Here is a 21,201-nt window from a genome sequence, read left to right as displayed (position 1 = left end):
CAAGTGTATGGTCGTGTATTGTATACATTATGTTAATCATTGGCAGTTGGGGGAGGAGGGAGCTAGCCCCGTGGGCCAACCCCCTCCCATGTGACCAAACACAAAGAACCGGTGGCCAACGCAAGTTATAACCGTCAGCATTAAATTGTCAGGTTACCACGACATGTGTCCACTTCCACGAAGACCGCCAAGCCAATGGTTACATAACCGCACGATTACCGCTAATTACAATTAACGTTAATTAATATCTTCTTAAAATCTAATTAATGCAGGATTAATATGGTAGTAATTCCGGCAAAGCCAGAAGCCGTATTTTCTCCAAAATTCGCTAAGTTAATTGGAGTTCCTCCAGTTTTAGTGGAGCTTTACTAGGAGAAATTTATTTTGCTATAACTTTTGCAAAATTTGACCAAATTGGGATCAAGAAAAGGAATTCCTAGATGATTTTGATGTTCTGAGCACATTGAAGCAGGTTTCAGGAGTAATAGAGCATTGTAAACAACACTTTTTTCCATTTTGAGCTAATAGAGTGGCCAAAGCCATGGAAGCTATACTAAGGAGATGTAGCCCAGGAGGGGTGAACTCCTTACACTATGTTAAGTGTTCATTTTATGGTTTATTGTACATTTGTTTGCTTCTGTTCAGCGCTTTAATTTCATGCTATTTTTCTCTTGAATTCAACATAAAACTTGATAAAAATTTACATATTCATTCACAAACACCATAAAGGAAACCTATGCACATGAAGAAAATGATAAGCAGTTGTTTTTAATTCTGAAGTTGAAATTAGCATAGAAAAACTAACATTTAACAATAGATCAAGTTGGTATCAGAGAAAAGGTTATTTGCTTGATTTCTTGAGTTTTGTGCAAGTAGGGTTTTAATGGTTGAAAATTTGTGATGCTTACAAGGTTAATGTTGCAGAGAGGACAAGGGAAACTATTGATTGAAACTCCTAAGGTAATTCCCAGAAGGAGAGCCATAATGCCACAACCTCCACCCAAAGTTCCAATCCCAACTGCACTTGATATACCTCAAGTTTTACCTTCAATTGAGATTGAGGAGGTACAAGTAGTACCAGAAGCTGAGCTTGAATCCAAAACCATCATGTTTGGAGCAGGAGAGACTGAAGGTATTTCAGAAGAGGAAGCATTCAAGAAAGCTTTCTATGACTTAATTGACATGGTTAGAGTCCTCTATGAAGAGAGGAATACTAGAATGGTTGGAGAGAGTTATAAGTCCCCACATGGAGAGGGAAGCTCAGGAGATAAAAAAGATGAAAAGAAGGATTCAAAGGGTAATGGAGGAAAGCCTCCTCCATCTCCACCATCTTCATCATCCTCATCATCTCAAACAACATCATATTTCACTTCCACCAGAAAAATTGTTCATACTCATTCAAAAACCCCAAAGGAAAAAACTCCCTTAGTCAAATTGGACATTAAGTTTGAACTTCCCATGTACAATGGTGAGGTAAATGCAGAAAAGTTAGAAATTTGGATTCGACAATTGGAGTTTTATTGCAGAATTCAGAACCTTCAAGAAGATTACATAAAGATCCAGTTGGCTTCATTAAGGCTAGAAGGAATAACACTAGTTTGGTGGGACGCAAAGACTCAAGAGGAAACGTGAATTCATGGTAAGATATCCATTTCTTGTGTTGAATTTGCTTCTACAATTAAAATGTAGTTTTATCCTTTAGCCTATATGAAAAAATCCATTATGAGCTGGAAAAATTTCAGGCAACTCAAGGGCCAAACAGTTCAAGGCTATACCCAAGAGTTTAGGAAAAGGGATTTGTTGTTAGGAGTAAACTTGAATTCCCAAGATACATTGTTGAAATGTATTAGGGGTTTACATTCATACTTAAAACATACTATCCTTATGTTCAATCCAAGCAATTTAGATGAGGTATGTGTGCAAGCCACGCACCTTGAAGCAAGAGGAAAGAACATTCAGGAAGAGGGTAGTAAGAAGAAGCCATTCAAGGGTAAGGAGAAAGAGAAGGGTGGAAAATGGAAAGGAAAGAAGAATGCAAGTGTGAAGAAAGAAGGGGAGAAAACTATATGCCAACATTGTTCCAAAGTGGGGCATGATGAAACCCACTATTGGAAATTACATCCCAAACTAAGGCCTAAGAAACCAAGCAATAAGGAAAAGCAAAAGACGACAGCTACCACACAACATGATCTTGGATCATATTTTGATGATGAGACCAATATTTCAGCCATGGTTACAAAAGGAAAAGAAGTTGTTGCGAGCACTATTTCCTCACATAGTCACAACAACACTCCAAATGAAGAATCAAGGATAGAGTTGTTCCATGTAAGGGTAATTTCAAATCATACAAAGATTGATGCATTATTTGATAGTGGGTCACAATCGAACTTAATTTCAGAAGACTTGGTCAAAAAGCTTAACCTTGAAACTGTACCTCATCATAAGCCATATCCCTTGGGTTGGATAGTCAATAATGCAAATTTACAGGTTACAAGGAAATGCTTATTCAGGTTTGCCATTACTGAAAAATTCATTGATGAAGTTGAGTTAGATGTAGTTCCACTTGACATCTCAGGAATCATTTTGGGAAGCCCATATTTTATGATAGGAAATCAGTATTTTATCGCCATGAGAACAAATATCTATTTCTCAAGGATGGAGTGGAGTACATTGTGAGATCGTAAAAAGTTAAACATTTCTTTGGTTAATGTAGGGCAGATGAAGAGACTAGTAAATGCAAGTAAAAATTTTGTGCTTCTCATGATCAAGAAAAAGAATGATATTGATTAGGAATTTTTTGAAGGTTGTGATGATAAGTTAAAATTTGATTTGTTTGATGTGGTAAGCAAGCATGGCGAGATGTTTCAGGAACCAAAGGGTTACCTCCCAAGAGGGGAATTTAGCATGAGATACAACTGCAGCAGGATGTTCCACTTCTAAACTTTGGCATGTCTCGCATGTCTTTCATGGAGAGTATGGAAATCAAAAAGCAAATTCAATAATTCCTGAACAAAGGTATCATACACCAATCAACTTCGCCATGTGGTTCACCAATTGTCTTGGTGCCAAAGAAGGACGCGACTTGGAGCATGTGTGTGGATTTTTGTGCACTGAACAAAATAACGGTAAAGAATTATATCCACTCCCAAGAATTGATGATTTGCTTGATCATTTGAGGTATGAAAAGTATTTCACTAAGTTAGACTTACAAAGTGGTTATCATCAAGTTAAAATAGTTGAAGAGGATATTTGGAAAACCACATTTAAAACTAGACAAGGATTGTTTGAGTGGCTTCTTATGCCTTTCGGTCTTACAAATGCTCCAGCTACTTTCATGAGAGTTATGAAAGATGTATCGAGACCATTTATAGATGAATTTTTCATTGTTTACTTAGATGATATTCTCATATTCAGCAAATCCAAATATGAACATGTCATGCATGTGAACGAAGTACTTGATGTCTTGAGAAAAGAACAATTGTTTTTAAAGATGTCAAAGTGTGAATTTGGCAAGACTTATTTAGTGTATTTGGGACACATTGTTGGAGGAGGTGAGTTGAAGATAGACCCCTCTAAGGTTGAGGTCATTATGAACTGGCCCAAGCCCAATACAGTTATAGAGGTAAGAAGATTTCTAGGGGCAACACAATATTGGAGGAAATTTATTGCTAATGTTTCTTCCATTGCAGCTCCATCACATGCATTGACTAGTGTCAAGAAAGTATTCCATTAGGGAGATGTACAAAAGAAAGAATTTGATGCTTTAAAACAAAAGATCAGTTCATCACCGGTATTGGCTCTTCCAGATCTTAGACAGTCATTTGAAATTCAAACGGATGCTAGTGATTACGCCATGGGAGTAGTTCTTATGCAGCATGGTAACCCCATTTCATTTCATTTTGAAATTTTTAATGGAGCTGCAACTAACAATCCCACTTATGACAAAGAACTTTATGCATTGGTTCAAAGTGTTAAAAAATGGAAACACTACTTGATGGGGAAGGAGACCATTATCCATACCGACCATCAACAATTGCAGTATTTACAGTCATGTCAAAGTTGCAGCAATCACAAAACTTCAGATGGATGGATTTTCTACAATAGTTTCATTTGGTTATCAAATAGAAAAAGGGAATCTACAATAAGGTAGCTGGTATGCTTTCTAGGCCTATTGTAAATTCATTTATTTTACTCAAGAACAATTATGTCTTACATGAAAGTTACATTGAGCAATATGCATATGATAATGACTTTCAAGATGTGTATGAAAGCTTAAGGCAAGGAAACCAAATTGAAGATTTAGATTACCATGTACATAACAGTTAGTTGTATCACTTAGGCAAGTTATGTATTCCACAAAGAGAAAGAAACAGTATCATAAGGGAGGCACACACTTCATTTATTGCTGGACACTTTGGTGTAGGCAAGACAGTAGCAAATCTCCAAAGGTATTGTTATTGGCCACACATATTTGATATTGTATCTCATTTCATTAGAGGATGTTCTTTGTGTGCAACAAGTAAGCTTAGCAATAGGAAACTAGGATTGTCCACTCCACTTCTGATACCTTCACGTCCATGGGAGAGTATCTCAATGGATTTTGTAGGAGGTCTTCCATTGTCAAGAAAAGGTCATGATTACTTATATGTAGTTGTATACAGGTTCAGAAAGATGTGTATTCTAACACCATGTAAAAATAAAATTACAAATGAACAAATAGGTCATCTTTTCTTTCAAAATATTTGGGTTCATTTTGGTCTTCCTACTTCCATTGTAAGTGATCGAGATTCTCAATTTGTTGAGAATTTTTGGTCAAATTTCTGGGATATAATGGAACTAAGTTGAAGAAGAGTACAACCTTTCATCCGCAAACAGATGGACAAACCGAGGTGGTCAAAAAGACAGTCATTCATTTTCTTAGAGGATATTGCAACAAACATCCCAAGTTGTGTGATGAACGGTTTCATTACATACAACATGCATACAACAGGGCAAAGCATCCTTCCACAAATACATCGCCATTTAAGGCATGTTTTGGGTACTTGCCAAGATTTCCATTGGACTTCATCTTTGAGAAATATGTCACCATCGATGGTCATAGTTACATCAATAAGGCAAGGAAGTTCATTGAGAAAATTCAGTCAATACATCACACAGTGAAAGAACAGCTTGAAAAAAGTCAAAGCAACTACAAGGCAAGGCATGAAAAACATCGTGTGGATCATAAATTTCAAGTTGCAGATGAAGTTTGGTTATATATTAGCAAAGAGAGAATTCAAGGGGAAGGTAAAAAGTTGAAGCCAATCCGTTATGGTCCTTTTAAAATTCTGGAAAAGATTGGTAACAATGAATTTTAAGCTAGATCTGCCTCTGTATATGCAGATATACTCTGTTGTTAATGTTGAGAATTTGAGATTGTTTGAGCCTCCTTTGATTGATGATCAAGGAGAGCATGTTTAGCTTCCATCAATAGATGATTTCTCACCAGAATATCTTGATGAACTTCAACAAGATCTCATACTTGACAGAAGAACCAGAACTTCAAAGAGAGGGAATGTCGAATACCTTCAAGTGGGACTAAAGGGAAAAAATCCTTCTAAGGCCAAATGATTGTAGATCGAGAAGGTGAGGGAGTTGTACCCTCACCTGCTAAACAATTGATAGTATCTTTTGGGGTCTAAAAGGCTTCCAATGGGGAGGAATGATCAAGTGATCAATATTTAGCTCTAAAATCAAAGTGCTCAGAATCACTCGAAACATGAATGAACGCGTTCGCCTCAGCGATACGATCCCAACACAACTCATTTCACTCAAAACGAAGCTCATATGAGGAAGATATCACGTTCTGTCTGCTTTGCCAAATAGAGGAATATTTGCAAAAAAAGGTACAGACACTGCATAGTCAGCAGTTCGTACTACTGACATGGCAGGTGACTGGTCAGGTTAAGTTTGGTCAACGCTAATTGTGTCTCGCCAAGTAGTGCATTGTGGTTGGTCGACAAGTTGATGATTTGGTTCGATTCTATTGGTCAGAGGATGGACCAATGAGGAGGGGACATGTGGCAAGCCCAGAGGCCGCCACATGTCCCTCCCCAAAGGATCGGCAATATGGCACGCATTGGAAAATTTTGGACAGGTCGGCGAAGTCGAACCCGCGACCTTGCCCTAACAAACTCCAAGTATTACTGTTATGCCGCGCTGGTGGTTCTTACAAGTCTATGATCATGTATTGTATACATTATGTTAATCGTTGGTGGTTGGGGGAGGAGGGATCCAACTCCCTCCCCTGTGACCAAACACAAAGAACGGTGGCCAGTGCAAGTTATAACCATTAGCATTAAACTGTTAGCTTACCAAGACATGTGTCCACTTCCATGAAGACCGCCAAGCCAACAGTTACATAACCACGCGATTAACACTAATTATAGTTAGCATTAATTAATCTTTGCTTAACCACTAATTAATGCGGGAGTAAGATGTCAGTAATTCTAGAGGAGCCGAAAAATCTAGATTTTCTCCAACATTAGCTAAGTTAACTTGAGTGCCTCTAGTTTTAGTGGAGTTTTACTAGGAGAATTTGATTTTGCCATAACTTTTGCAAAATTCAACCAAATTGGGATCAGGAAAATGCATTCCTAGATGATTTTGATGTTCTGAGCACATTGAAGCAGGTTTTAGGAGCAGTAGATCATTTTAAACAACACGTTTTTTTCCATTTTGAGCTAATAGAGAGGCCCAAGCCATGGAAGCTGGACCAAGGAGATGTAGCCCAGGAGGGGTGAACTCCTTCATCAAAAAATTGTGTTAAGTGTTCATTTTTATGGTTTGATGTACATTTGTTTTATGTTATTCAACACATTACTTTCATGCTATTTTTCTCTTGAATTCAACATAAAAATTGATTAAAATTTACCTGATCATTCACAAACACTATAAAGGGAACCTATGCACATGAAGAAAATGATAAGAAGTTGTTTTTAATTCTGAAATTGAAATTAGCACAACAAAACTAACATTCAACAACAGATCAATGACCATCCTGATTACCTGCAAAAAGAGTATCACATCAGAAGCCAATTCCAAGATATTTTTTGAATGGGTGTGGTTATATTTTGGGATCCTGCAAGCTGTCATATCATATTGGTATAGCAAGTTCCTAATCGCATTCTGGATGAGCCTCTAGTCAATGTTGGACACCATGTTGAAATTCTAAGGCTACTGCAGTAGAATACAATTTTCTGCTAGGTAATTACTTCCTATTGATTCTCCACCAATATTTTATGCCATTGTTATCATTGAATAATTTACACTTTCGAAAATATCAAAAGTAAATGTAGCAGAAATAGTAAATATCACAGAAATACAACCATGCACAAAAGTGACAATAATTTAACCCTATGAAACACAACCTTGGGAAAAAAACCCAACAACTTTTATTAGGAGAAATTATTCTTCAACAAGGTTGAAAAATCAATAATTTATCTAGAAATTTGGGTCAATAATCCAAGTCAAGTACTAGTCAAACCTAGTTAAAGCATCCATTGGTCAATGCTGGTCAAATTAACAAAAAAATAAGAAATTCAATGTCGGTCGACTCAGCCTATTCTGCAATCAAAATTTTGCAGTAAATTATGATCAATGGCCTGTTATCTCCGATCAAACCTTCCATCAGATCTGGTCAAAATTTTGTGGTCAATCTTGATCAATTAGCTACGGTCAAACTTATTTGATTTCTTACATGTGTGGCTTCAATAAAGCTAGTCAAACTCTATGATGAAGAGAGAGGGAATGGTGTTCACTGGTCTCCAAATGAGGGATCTTGACATCTTATTTATACATGTCTAGGGGGTGTGACAACTCAAGGGACACATCCCTTCACAAGTTGGTTGACTTGACCTTTTCTTGGGCCAACTTGTCTCATCAAAAATAAAATTTACATAATTTCTCTAAGGTCAACTTGGAGACCCTTTAGTCATGCGTGAATACCTCCTGATGTTACACAAAAATCAACATTCCCTCTTAGCGATGGAGGTATTCTCCTTGGATGAAAACAAATTTCTCCTTAGCTGAAATTTCTCCTCCACTAGAAAATTTCATGAGCTTTCTATGTTGATGTAATTTCTCCTCACATGGATGTCTATATATATAAATCACTCCATCCTAGAGTAAGAAATGTGAGTATCCAGGGCCATTTACCCCTAGCCAAATCAGCTTGGCCCCATGGGTAAATATATCAATATTCCCTAATCAAATTAGCATGACCCAGCCAAATCAACATGACTTCTTAGGAGAAAGTGTACCTCTAGTCCATTCACCATTGGACAAATCAACATGGCCCAACCAAATCAACATGGATTCTTAGGTGAATGAATCATTATTTACTAATAAAATTAACATGACTCTATTGATGACAAATTAACATGCTCTAATGGTAGAATTTCTCCCCTATGTTACAGTTGCACTGGGCCATTCAACCCTAGCCAAATTAGCGTGGCTCCATGGGTGAATGTATCATTCCCCCACTAGTCAAATCAACATGACCCCATGGGATAATGTTTGCCCTATCCTGCAAGCATCAAACCTTCGAGCCATTTAACCCAAGCCAAATTAGCATGGACCAATGGGTGAATGTATCATTCTCCCCTAGTCAAATCAACATGACCTCATGGAAGAATTTTTGCCTGATTCTGCAACCTGCAGAAACATCAAAACTCCCTCTCAATGAGGGAGACATTCTGCATCATGTCAAGTTTTTCTATGAAGTATACAAACTTTACCCTAGACATAGGCTTGATGAGAATGTTTGCAATCTACTCATATGTGAATATGTACTAGAGCTTCACTACTCCCTTCTACACCATGTCTCGAATGAAATCTCTAACACATAATCAAATAGCCCTACAAATGAAACCACACTACTTCTTGACTTGCGGCACTAGCTGCAATATACTTTTCCTTTGCAGTATTGAGTGTGATAAAAGTATGCTTCCTACTAAACTAGGATATCATAGTTGATCTCAACCTGAAGAAACACCCAAAGGTTCTTATTTTATCCTCTACACTCTCATCCCAATCCAAATCAGTATATCCTTGCAGATTCACTTCACCACTTGAGACATATCTCAAACCATATCTAACTATAAAACACAGGCACCTCAACAAATGCTTTGCCACATGCCTCGGCTCAACCATAAACTGGGCAACTTCCTTCATTGGATCCATCACCATAATTGCTTTTAGGTCACCCTGATTTGGTTCTCCCTTTGACATTGAAGCAGACCCTCTTGTGGAAATATTAGCGGCTTCCTTTATCATGGAAGAAAATCCTCCTGCTACTATTGCTCCCTTTTTCATTGAAGCATACCCAATTTTTTAGCATGGTCTCCTCATAAAAGGCATACTACTCCTAGAGACCTCCCATCTCTGAGCATCTAGTCTAGCAATCTCAACCCATGACACCCACTTGGAAGGTTGCTCCTTCCACTCCGCTTGATTTATTACCCCCTCGAAAATGGAAGCTCTTCTTGTCATCTGGCATGGTCCTATATGTCCTAACAATTTGTACAATCCTCCCTCTCAAAAACCAATCACTCTTGTTGATTCTATGCTCAAGCCCTTATGCCATACAAGAACCTAACCATCTATAGACTAGAGCAAAAGTCTTATTTTATTCCACTCGCTCTTTCTGGAAGAACCCTCTTTCCACAAACCTCGCTTCATACTTCTCAATTTTTACATTTATTTCATGCATTAACACCTTTGAAGCCTATACAATGGACTTGCTCTTCCTTTCTGCAAACCCCATTCAAGAGGCCACGAAAAATGGAAAATCATAACCAAGTAATTATTTTATGATATCCAAAGCATACAAAATAAAAGGACACAAGGGAGACCAAAAAATCAAAAGGCAAAAAAAATATGATTGGAATTACTTATCTCTTAATCAAGGAAGAAATTGTTGAGGGTTGTAGGGAATTTTCAACTCCCTCTTTTACAAATCTATAAGAGAAACTAGGAAACCTTTCATGTGCCTAGAGGCACCACTATCCACAAAAAAAAACATCACTATTAATGGTAATAGTTCTAAAAAAAAACCTTTTACTTCTTCTAGGGTGTATGCTCATCATAATCACTATCAACATTGGGTGCTAATGCATGCTACTTTCCCTTCCTTTTCTTCTCAAGACCCTCGGAGGCATAGTTTCCAAATTCATGACAAATGAAGAACTTGACCTTTGACATATCCTTCTTCTTCTGATCCTGAAAAGGAGTAGTTATTCTACCTGTATTCTTCTTATCAAACTTTCCAAAGTTCCTTCTTCCTTTTCCTTTCCTTGTATGAGTTGCAATTGTTTGAGTTTCTTCTTCCTATCGATTTTCTTCAAGCTATTCCTAGAAAACAATATTTCATCCTCTTGGACACAAGCAATCCATAACTTATCAAAGTTGGGAAATTTTTCTCATGCACAAATTCCCTAAATAAGTGGCTCCCATGAGGAAGGGAATCCATTGAGGCAATTCTTTTGAGCTAAGTATCCCCCCATTCCTTGGCCTGCACCTAGTGTTCAATGTGAACAACCTTCAGCCATACTTTCCACCATTATTAGGCACATTGGAAACCACATAGTTGAAATTGATAGAGCTCAACCTATATTACATTGAACATACTACAACCGATCAAATTGTGGACACATGGATTAGGATATCGGGTTTCCAAGGCAGACCAACTCCTGCACCAAGGTAAGTGGCTCACCAGGGGCCAAGTTCAAGGGGGAAGGGATGATCTAGGTCGATATTGGTGTCCACCTGCTTATTTCATTGGCTCACAACACATTTTTGATATTTTGGTAGTTTTAAGGTCCTGAACTTACATATATTTTTTCAGGCCCTAAATGGATTTTTTAGGGGAAACAAGTTGAAAATATTCATAGACCTCACCGATAGTGGGAAAATTTACTCCTTGGATAAACCTTTCCAACGGGATATCATGTCCACTAAATAGAGATTGCATGCCCAATTTATGACCTCGAGAAGTTGACATTCCAACTTACCCCATTGGATCAAATGAACCTTTGGTGCTTCATCTCTTAGGGCTAGGTTTTTAGATGTTTATAGTTTCTCATTACTTCTTCATGTTAAAAATTCTTTCAAGTCTCATTGTAACACAGTTCAGGAAGGTTCATAGCTATCACATCTCTTCTCAAAGATAAGCTACCACAGTTCAAGTTAGTTTTCTTTCATTCAACATGTATACAATTTCAACATTTTCCATTTCTTAATTGAAGTCATGTTTCACTATATCTTTGTGTTTTGGTTTTAAATTTGTATTTCATTTTCTTCCCTTCCTAAATTCATATCACTAAATAAGGTTTTGTTCTTAATATCTCATAATGTGTTATCAATTCCTTTGTAAAAATGGACTAAGATAGAATATAATTCTCTTCCCTTTCACAAATCCATTGATACCATACAAATTGATTTTATTCTAAATACATGAATGCAATATTTACATTATGTAATATTGTAACTTGGTATACAACAAAGTATTGATCCATTTGGAATATCGATTTTGTAGGATTATTACCATCAAACTTCCTCATATCAATTTTTAGAATAAAGTAGTTCCTTGATGTTGACTTGAATCCTTGATGATATGGATCTTGGATTGAAAAATCATGATTATGGTTCTATGATTCAATATTTGTGTTTCCCAATTGTGATAAAATACTCCCCATATGTAATTGACTTTCAACTTAATTATTCTCCTTATTTGCATGATTTCTTTGGATATCAATATCTCTTTTAGGAAGTCTCTACAATATAATTTTTTCCATATTTTTTACTAATCCTTTCACCTATGACAAGTGACTTTCCAACTTGGATACCAAGTAATGGACATATTCTATTTATTTATGAGTCATGGATGAGCTTTATGGAGGCTTAATTAATTGACTTTTGAGGAACCCTTAGGATCCATGTGGGTAAATAATATTTCCTTTATTTTCCTCTTTATCACAAAGTTTGAATCACCAAGAATAGATCTTCCAATCAAAGTTATGTCAATTATAAGCTATGTACCTTTAAAAACCCTAATTCGTTGACTAAATGGATAACCTTTATATATATATATATATATATATATATATATATATATATATATATATATATAGCGAGATAGAGAGAGAGAGAGAGAGAGAGCCCTTTTGAATCTAAAATTTCATCCTATATTACTTCGATATGTATTCTCCACAAATTCATAGGTTTGTACAAAATTTGATGTCCCAAGTGAAAGTTCTGGTAACTTTCCCGAAACTTGTTTGTTTTTTGCTTCTTCCCAAGAGAGAAATTATATATAATTCTACATGTCCAAATTTTCAAATACAGTTCTGAATTTTTTATTAGAGGTACCTTAGTATGTCTCTTAAAATCCCCAAAAATTTCATAATTTGAAACTTTTCTAGGAAAATTTACATCAACAATTCTAAGACCACTCATTTGAAATCAATTGTAGGATTGTTCACAAACCTAAATTTCCATAGGGTATATCTCCAAAAGTGTAGTAAACTAGAATCTAAAGTTTTTCATAGATGTATCCCAATATCTCTCCTTGGTCTCATGAAAATTTCATTGTCTAGAGTGTCCCATTAAAAAAATTATGGCAAAAATCCTAAGATCACTCATTTGAAACCGATTTCAGAACCATTCACAAACCTTAAATTTAGATAAGGTATATCTCCAAAAGTATAGCAAACTAGAATATGAAATTTTGACTAGATGTACTTCGATGTATATCCTTAGTTGTCTCAAAATATCATAGATTAAGCTTCCCCAAACAAATGTTATATAAAGAATTCCATAATGACTCTTTTGAAGTAGTTAAACCCTAGGTTCGTATGCTTTGATATCAAATGTTATGAACATGTTGAGGGCCAAAAATGTATGCCTCAACATTGGGGGATAACCACCCGGTCTGGACCTTAAAGCAGCTCTTTTTCCATTTGGAGTAGTGGCTCTGACTGATTTAACTAGGTCCAGTTACCTTTTCCCTATCGCTATTGGTTTATAATGTATCTTTAACGACAGGGATATCAGATCACTTCTTCTTGCTGATCAGGCAAGAGAATGACCCTTGAGCTGATTTGGGTTCAACCAAGCTACAACTAAAGTTTTGTCTCTTTGAGAAGAGGACTTAAAAGAATGTAGAACTTAATCTAAATGCAAGCTTATTCTAAGATGCAAACAAAAATAAACTAATCTTAATACTATCTTAATTAGGCAAATATAGATCTAACCCAACTAAGAGCAAGAGAATTAAATGATAAGGATTTAAATATGTTTGGATTTTAGTTAATGTCAAGCTAACGAAGTAGTTCAATTAACTGACATTTGTAAATACCGAAACACATCCTATGGAGACCTCTTAACTGAAATAATAAACCAACAACATTTCGGGAAGTAATTCACAAAAATGATATTGATTATCAAATCAGTAAATCCAATAATTAAACAATAATATGCGGAAATAGTTCACAACACATTACTATTTAATAAATCAGTTTTATAAGATAGATTTCTGAGTAAATAGTTACTCAGAAATCAGAATTTAATCCATAAGAACAGAGATACATAATAACAATATTGAGACAAATTACCCAAATCAACACAAGTGCACAAACCTGAATAAAATGACACATTCTTGTTATCATAAAAATGAAACTGATATTTGAAACAGTAGTATTAGAAATACCAATTTATTGCATCCATTTCTCTGACCTTGGTCTCCAACAGTCCTTTACATTACTTGAACTTCTGTTTTCAAAACTAGAGTCACAATGGTGCAAACTCTGCCCCTCATACATAATTCAAGATACAAAGGAAAAATCATCACTAATCCTCAGATCTGAGATTTTCTCTCCTCCTTCCTACAACTCTAAATTCTTATTACAGAAGTGCTTTTAGAATTCCAAAATTGCCGAGGAGAGCAGCCCCCTATTACATTTTGCAATCTATTATTTATAATATTTGCAAAGGAATTCTTGAGAAGAAAGTTTGTTGAAGAAAAAATCTACCCAATCTAATTTTATTTGCTCAAATTTCCAATCTTTAATTGCTGGAGCCTTCTCATTGATTGAGATCTTTTTCTTCATATCTCTTCTACTGTTTTCCTGCAAAAAAAAGAAATTAAAATAAATTAAGATGCAACAATAAAATCAAAATATCTGGCATTAAAATAAATCCAATCAAATTCAATTTAAATAAATAATTGAAAATAAATATAAGCTCTCTATTGATGTCTGGGATGGTTTAATTGGCCAAAGATATCATTGACGAATGGATCTGAATTCAGAAGAGGCTTGGACAAATGAAAATGCAGAAAATAAAACTCAGAAAATTGATTTTGTTGAAAAATTCAGATCTTGATCTTCTGCCTGATTTTTAACCCAATAAATGACCAAATCTGTTAATGAAACCTCCTCAGAAATGTTCTCCTTGATTTTATCTTTCCAATAAATTGTCCCGGACCTCTTTTGGCCAAGTATAACTCAATCTATAAGTTTACAAAGTTGATAAGTCAAATCTGGCATAAATCTGAAAATTCTATCGCTGAACTAAAAAATCAAAATTTTAATTAAAAATTTAATGTTAAATTAGAATTCTAATTATCTAATAATTAATTCTAATTTGATTATTAATCATAAATGAAACTAATTATTTAATAAAATATTATTAATTAATATTAATCTAGCTAACTAATATAATTAACTATTTACAACTAATTAATATTAATCTAAATAATATTTAAATTTTAATTTAATTAAATTTTATATATTAATTAAATTAATTTAATATTTAATATTTTAATATTAAATAACTATTTTAATATTAACTTACCACTCCATACTCATTCAACTCCAAAACAAATGAATGGTGAACCTTTGGTTAGTGCCCCGTTGGTTTAATCAGGATCGGAGATCGGGAGGTGTCAAGGTGTTTCTTAAATTTGTTGCAATTGAAATCTCCGATCCGATCAAAAATCCCAATGCAATTAAGTTTTATTTTATATATATTATTTTTATATATTAAATTTTAATTTAATTTAATTAATTATTTTTATATATTAATTTAATTTAATTTAATTAAAATTTAATATCAATTTTTATTTTAGTTTTATTTTTATGAAATTATTTAAACTATAACCACTTTAAAAATGAAAAAATAAATACATTACAACCATTTTGATATTTTGATTTTTTGAGATTGGTAATTTATTTGAAATATTGGAGTAAATTACTAAAATCCCATTGCTTCATGATTTCGCTGTATAAGTAAAAAATGAAAAATATTAGTAGTAACTAACTAAGGGTTAATATTTAAAATAAATGCATTATTGAACTAATTTATTTATAAAAAATGGTATATTGTACATTTTATGCATTTTTAACCTAGGCGACATAAATGATTAGACTTCAAAGGAGTGACATTTACAAACCAATTGACCAAATGAGACGAAACAAGTATCAATGAAAAACTTATAAAAAATCGATTTTAACAAAGCAATCAAAACAAGAATCCAAAGAAAATGAAAAAGTAACAAAAGCGTAGGATAATCAACTAAACAAAAATCCTAAAAGGTGTTTAGCCAAATTTTTTATAGAAAGGATCCCCATTATTTGAGGTGAACAAGTCAAAAATGGGGGGGTTGTGTTTTACCACAACAGAACAATACACCTTAAGAATGACAAGTCCATGAATACATTCTAATTTAAGGGTGGAACCTCATTTTATATGAGTACAATACAATATGGGATATGATAATCCTAAGACTAGGTCTCCTTCGTATATATATTTATAAGAGATAAAAGTGTACAATTATAATGAAATGATGCAATGAAAGGTTCTGACCTACATAACAATATAATAATAGAAACACAATAACTCAATATATAGGTTTAATAAGGGGTTCTTAGGGTTAACATGGGGTTTGTCTAGGGATTAACATATTCCATTTGAAATCAACAAAGAATAATACATGCATACTTAGATTGTGAAAGAGAAACTCTTTCCTTGGTTTGCAATACTTTGAGGCCAAGGAAATAATGCATATAGCTAAAGTCTGTCTTTTCATTTTTTTATTAAGGCTAAATTTCATAGGGGTTCAAAATTTAGGGTGATTACCAGTAAGGACAAGGTATCAACCTAAATAATAAGTATATTGAGATGACTTCATACTTTCTTAGTGCAAACATTAAAGTCAAAATAGCATTTAGAAAAGCTTGTGTCACGAAGAAAGCTATCAATTTTAGCATACCAAGCTTACGGAGGTTGCTTAAGACCATAAAAAGACTTATTTAGGTGGAAAATAATCCTTGAGTCATTCTTAACATAGCTAGGAGGTTGTTTTATGTATATTTTTTAGTGAAAATCCCCATGTAAGAAGTGGCTTTAACATCCATCTAATGTACCTCCCATTTATGTGACATGGAAAGGGATAGAATAAGGTAGATGGAAATAATTTTCGTTATTGGGGTAAAGGTTTCATTTAGTCAATTCTTTAACTTGAGAAAATACTTTGGCAACTAACTAAGCCTTATGTCCTTCAACACTTCAAACTAATGCATACGTAGTTTTATACACCCATTGACATCTCATAAGTTATCTTCCTATTGAAAGAGGTACAAGATCCCAAATATCATTTTCCTTTTAGGAATGGTATTCTTCATTCATTGTTGCGTCCCAATCTTAATGGCTAGAAGCTTCTGCAAATGTTTATGGATCGTGAGTCTCTAAAACTTGATCTATCTTATAAGAGGTGTTGGCAAGGCTCTAACCAGGAGGGCCAAAAAGATAAAATTCATAACTACAAGAATTAAACAACAACACATATCTATGAACAGCCAAATGATCTGAACAACAAAATATATTCCACGAACTAACTAACACAACCTACTACAAAAAAAAACATGGTAAAACTGCTGCAAAAATGTTTACTTGTATAAAACTAACACAAACAACAAACTAATCAACTATGTCATTGTTGCAATTAAAAAGAATTGCTAAAAACATCAACCCACACAAAAAATTACATTAGACAAAGTTACCGATCAAACGAGAACTATTACCTCAAAACAAAAACTCTAACCCAAAAAATGAAAAAACAACCCAAAAATAAAAATTGTGTATGCCAGAACAATGTTTTTTTAGGGTAAATTTTCAATATTTTTTTAAATGGAAGTAATTTTTTTTTTTGTTTTTGCAAAATGGATGAAAAAACACCCTTAAAACAATAAGTGTTGATGCTAGAACAACAAACAAAAAAATCGGGTTACAATTTTGAGACTTTTTAGCAATGGAATTAAAGATAAAATATCAGGACTTTGAAAAACCATAAAATTCCAACAATTCAGGGACATGATGTTAAAGATAAAATATAATGTCTCAAAGCCTTATAATTTCAACAATTTCCATCCATATTGTTAAAGATAAAATATCTTGACTCTAAAAAACCCTGAAATTGTAATTGTTTTCAACAATAGTATTAAAGATAAAATATCATAACTCAGAAAAACCTTAAGATTTTGACAAATTTTCAACCATGGAATTAAAAACCCTAAGTTTTTAACATATTTTAACCATAAAATTATGGACAAATTATATGACTAAAACAAATTGTAAAAATGAATAAGTAAATAAAAGATTCATTATGCCAAGAGTAATTTTTATTTTAAACACTAAAACTATAGCTCTTTTCAAATCTTAGCCTAAGACAACTTATCCTATTGCAACAAAAACCTAAAAATCAACAATCAAAACGAAGTGTCCCCTTTTAATGAGGCATTAAAACTTCAACATTTTTAAAACTATCTTATACCAAATGATAACAACAAGTAATATCATGGCAATAACACTGTAATTAAAAAGTCAAAATTAATTTCTAATATCTCATTACTTTTAATAAAAAATATCAACTTTGGTAGATTGAATATAACATACATTATTTTTGTAATTCATTATTGCATGTGATTGCATTGTGGATATTCTAAATAGATGAATTCTTCATAATTAAAACATATAATCTAATAAACATAGAAATGACTCATAACTTCATGTAAGATCATATGGAAGTCAAAATATTTATTTCAAGTTACCATGAAAACATCATTTACATAAAAAGTCTTAGACATTTATTCAAAATCACTCATAGGTTCTGGCACACCATCAGAATCTACATCTTCATATGAATTACTGGATGTAGATGGAGATGACCTGTATTCTTATCTTTCATCAACTAGAGCCCCATCTGAGTCAACATGCATGCCCACCATTTCAGGTTTCAAAAGTCTTCTAGATCTACGAATAGGTTCAGCAAGCTCCCATCTCAACATTGTTTCTTCTGGTAGCAACATCTTCAAAATATCTATGGTCCTGAAGCGAAGAGTTCCTCTCTTTGTTAAATTGAAGTCATAGACAAGTATGTCAACATCCTCCAATTTTAAGAATTTTGTGCAACAACGATTTATATTTGTACCCTTTCTTTTTCTCTTTCTGCCAATTTTTTTTATCAACTACCATATATGGCTTGTACACACCATTGAATGGGTGGATATTTGTGGCATACCAATGTACTTCAATAAATGTAATATCTTCATTTTATTTAATGACCTTTATAACCTTGGAAACCCATGATGGATAGCCAAGTGGATCTCCATCTACTAATATTGTTATCATGCAACCCTCTTGAACATCCTGCACATAACCCCTATAAAGCTCTTCCAGGGCTTCACATTGTGCACGTGATCTTCTAGAACCAATATAGATTTCTCTTTCCTCTACCTATGGAGAATTAATAATGCCTTGAGATTGTTGTTGTTCAACAATGTGTCTTTCCTCCTATTCATTTGGCATATTTTTTGGCCAAATAAATGGAGTCTTCAAAAGTGTATCTTCATTTCTTGATCTTGAAATTATATCACTTTGATTATTGAAAAAAGACTCCCACCAAACTGAATCAGCAACATCAAAATACTCATATATATCTCTAATACATATTTTCATTTATTCCAGGCATTCAAAATATTTTATATCTCTCTCATGCCTTCGTGCATTATGGAGTTCAGCAACTGATTGTAATAATAATATATTTGATGCAAATATTGGATGATCTAGAATGAACTTCAAAAATGCTAAACCTGATGACGTCCCCCATTCTGCAACAATTGAATACTTCTTGCTCCATGGAAGTGTTTTCCCATCAATTTTTTTGATACGAAAATGATGTTGGAAGCTAATATCATTAAGTTGTTCAATGCATTTCTCCTCACCATGCGATCCCAAAATAAACCTTCGCATGTCAATAGTTTCTTCCAACACATGAAAAACAAGCTCTGGAATGTATGATTTCTTAATACATTCAATTAATGATGGCAGGCTCCCAACATCCTTCCTCCTCAATGTTACTGAAAAACGACTAAACATATGATCAATATGGTCATGAGTGTGCCCAACAAGAAGGAAACCAACCTTTACCTTTTTGAAAATTCCCAAATGCTTAATCATGTTTAGATATCCAAAAACAACTTGATTTTTGGTTTCACGGCTTGTGTTGTCTGATCGCAGATACAAAACTTCAGGAAGAATACAAGGCCAATGAGGAACCACATCATGGATTATAGTTATGGTCATATTTTCATCATTATGAATATTTGGAGTTGTGAAGTAAAGCCTTGGCAACATCTTCCCATTAAAGACCATACAACCAACCAAGTGAAACTAGATAAAATTTTCTCCTGTAAATTTTTTGGTGTGCGGAAAAAATGTGGCAGAAGTGTTTTCTTTTGGTACATACCATCGATTATCAAACCCAAATATTTATTTGGATTATCATAACACTTCTTTCGATGCTTATACAATTTTTGTCTTTCACTTGTTTTTTGATTGTGATGCTCTTGAAGTGCTTTGACAATGGAATCTGCACATAAAAATAAAAAAAACCTATTAATAAATATATTTTCATGTTGATAACTATCCATTTTTTAAAAATAATGTTATGAATGCATACCTCTTTTTTCCCCTTGACATTTATCCCCTTTTTATTTAAGAGAAGTACATGTACTGCAAACCCCCATCCTTTTCTTCTTAGGAATATGAACATTGTTGAATCCGTTCTTCCATATCCTTGTAAAATATGAATATGTAATAAAATCACCATCTCCTTCAGCACTTTATGCATATTCTCTGTATAAGTTGTATATTTCTCGTCTTGAGAAATTATCTGGAATATGTATTGTGTCTTTATTTGGTATACACTCTCCATGCTTTGAAAAAGAGTCTTTCATCCATGACATTTCAATAATTGTTGAAGGCCCAACCTCTCTTCTATAACATACTTCTGAATAAGATGTAGGACCTTTTTCCAGTCTTTCTTGGATTCTTGATAAACGAAAATTACCAATTGAATGCAACATTTTGAAAGTCTTTTTACATAACAATACATTCCCTATATGATAATCATAACCTACTAGTGTAGATTTCATGCAACCCACTAAATATGAATTTTGCATGCTTTTATTAATTGAAAAATATCTCTTCCTTTTCTCCAAAGAAAACTTGAAATCCATATGTTTCAAGCAATCCTTTCGACAACATTCACTTGCTATCATATCACCGATATACCTTCTACTTGTGAGATATTTTGTCCTAAGCCTTGTATAACTGGAATATTTTGGATTGATATGAAAAGATCTACTCCTACTCCTAGATACAATATTTGTTTGAAACATCTCCATCATTTCATTGTTCTTTGTAGAAACATTTTCATCATCAATAGTAGGAATATTATCCTCACTGTGATCATTTTGAACATAGTTGGAAAATTCATCACCATCATTGCTTGGAAAATATTCATTACCATTCTCACCTTAAGTAAATTCTTCACTACCAACATCTGTGCTTTTGAAATCTTGGCTCGGACGAAATTCTTCACCATCTTCATCCGTGCTTTTGAAATCCTCCCTTGGAGGATGCAATTCGTCATCACAGTGAATGCCTTTGAAACACTCACTTAGAGAAAATGCATTATTCACATTTTTGCCTCTAAAATTATCAATTGCAAGAAACTATTCATCCTCCTCTTCATAACTGGTGCTCGCATAATCCTTAGGATTAGGACTAAGTGGAAAATATAATTCTCTATTCATAGTCAAA

Source organism: Pinus tabuliformis, chromosome 1_1, assembly GCF_031772625.1.
Source record: "Pinus tabuliformis cultivar Carrire ecotype Pingquan chromosome 1_1, CPIR1, whole genome shotgun sequence".
Taxonomy (NCBI): domain Eukaryota; kingdom Viridiplantae; phylum Streptophyta; class Pinopsida; order Pinales; family Pinaceae; genus Pinus; species Pinus tabuliformis.
This window is presented reverse-complemented; position numbering follows the sequence as displayed.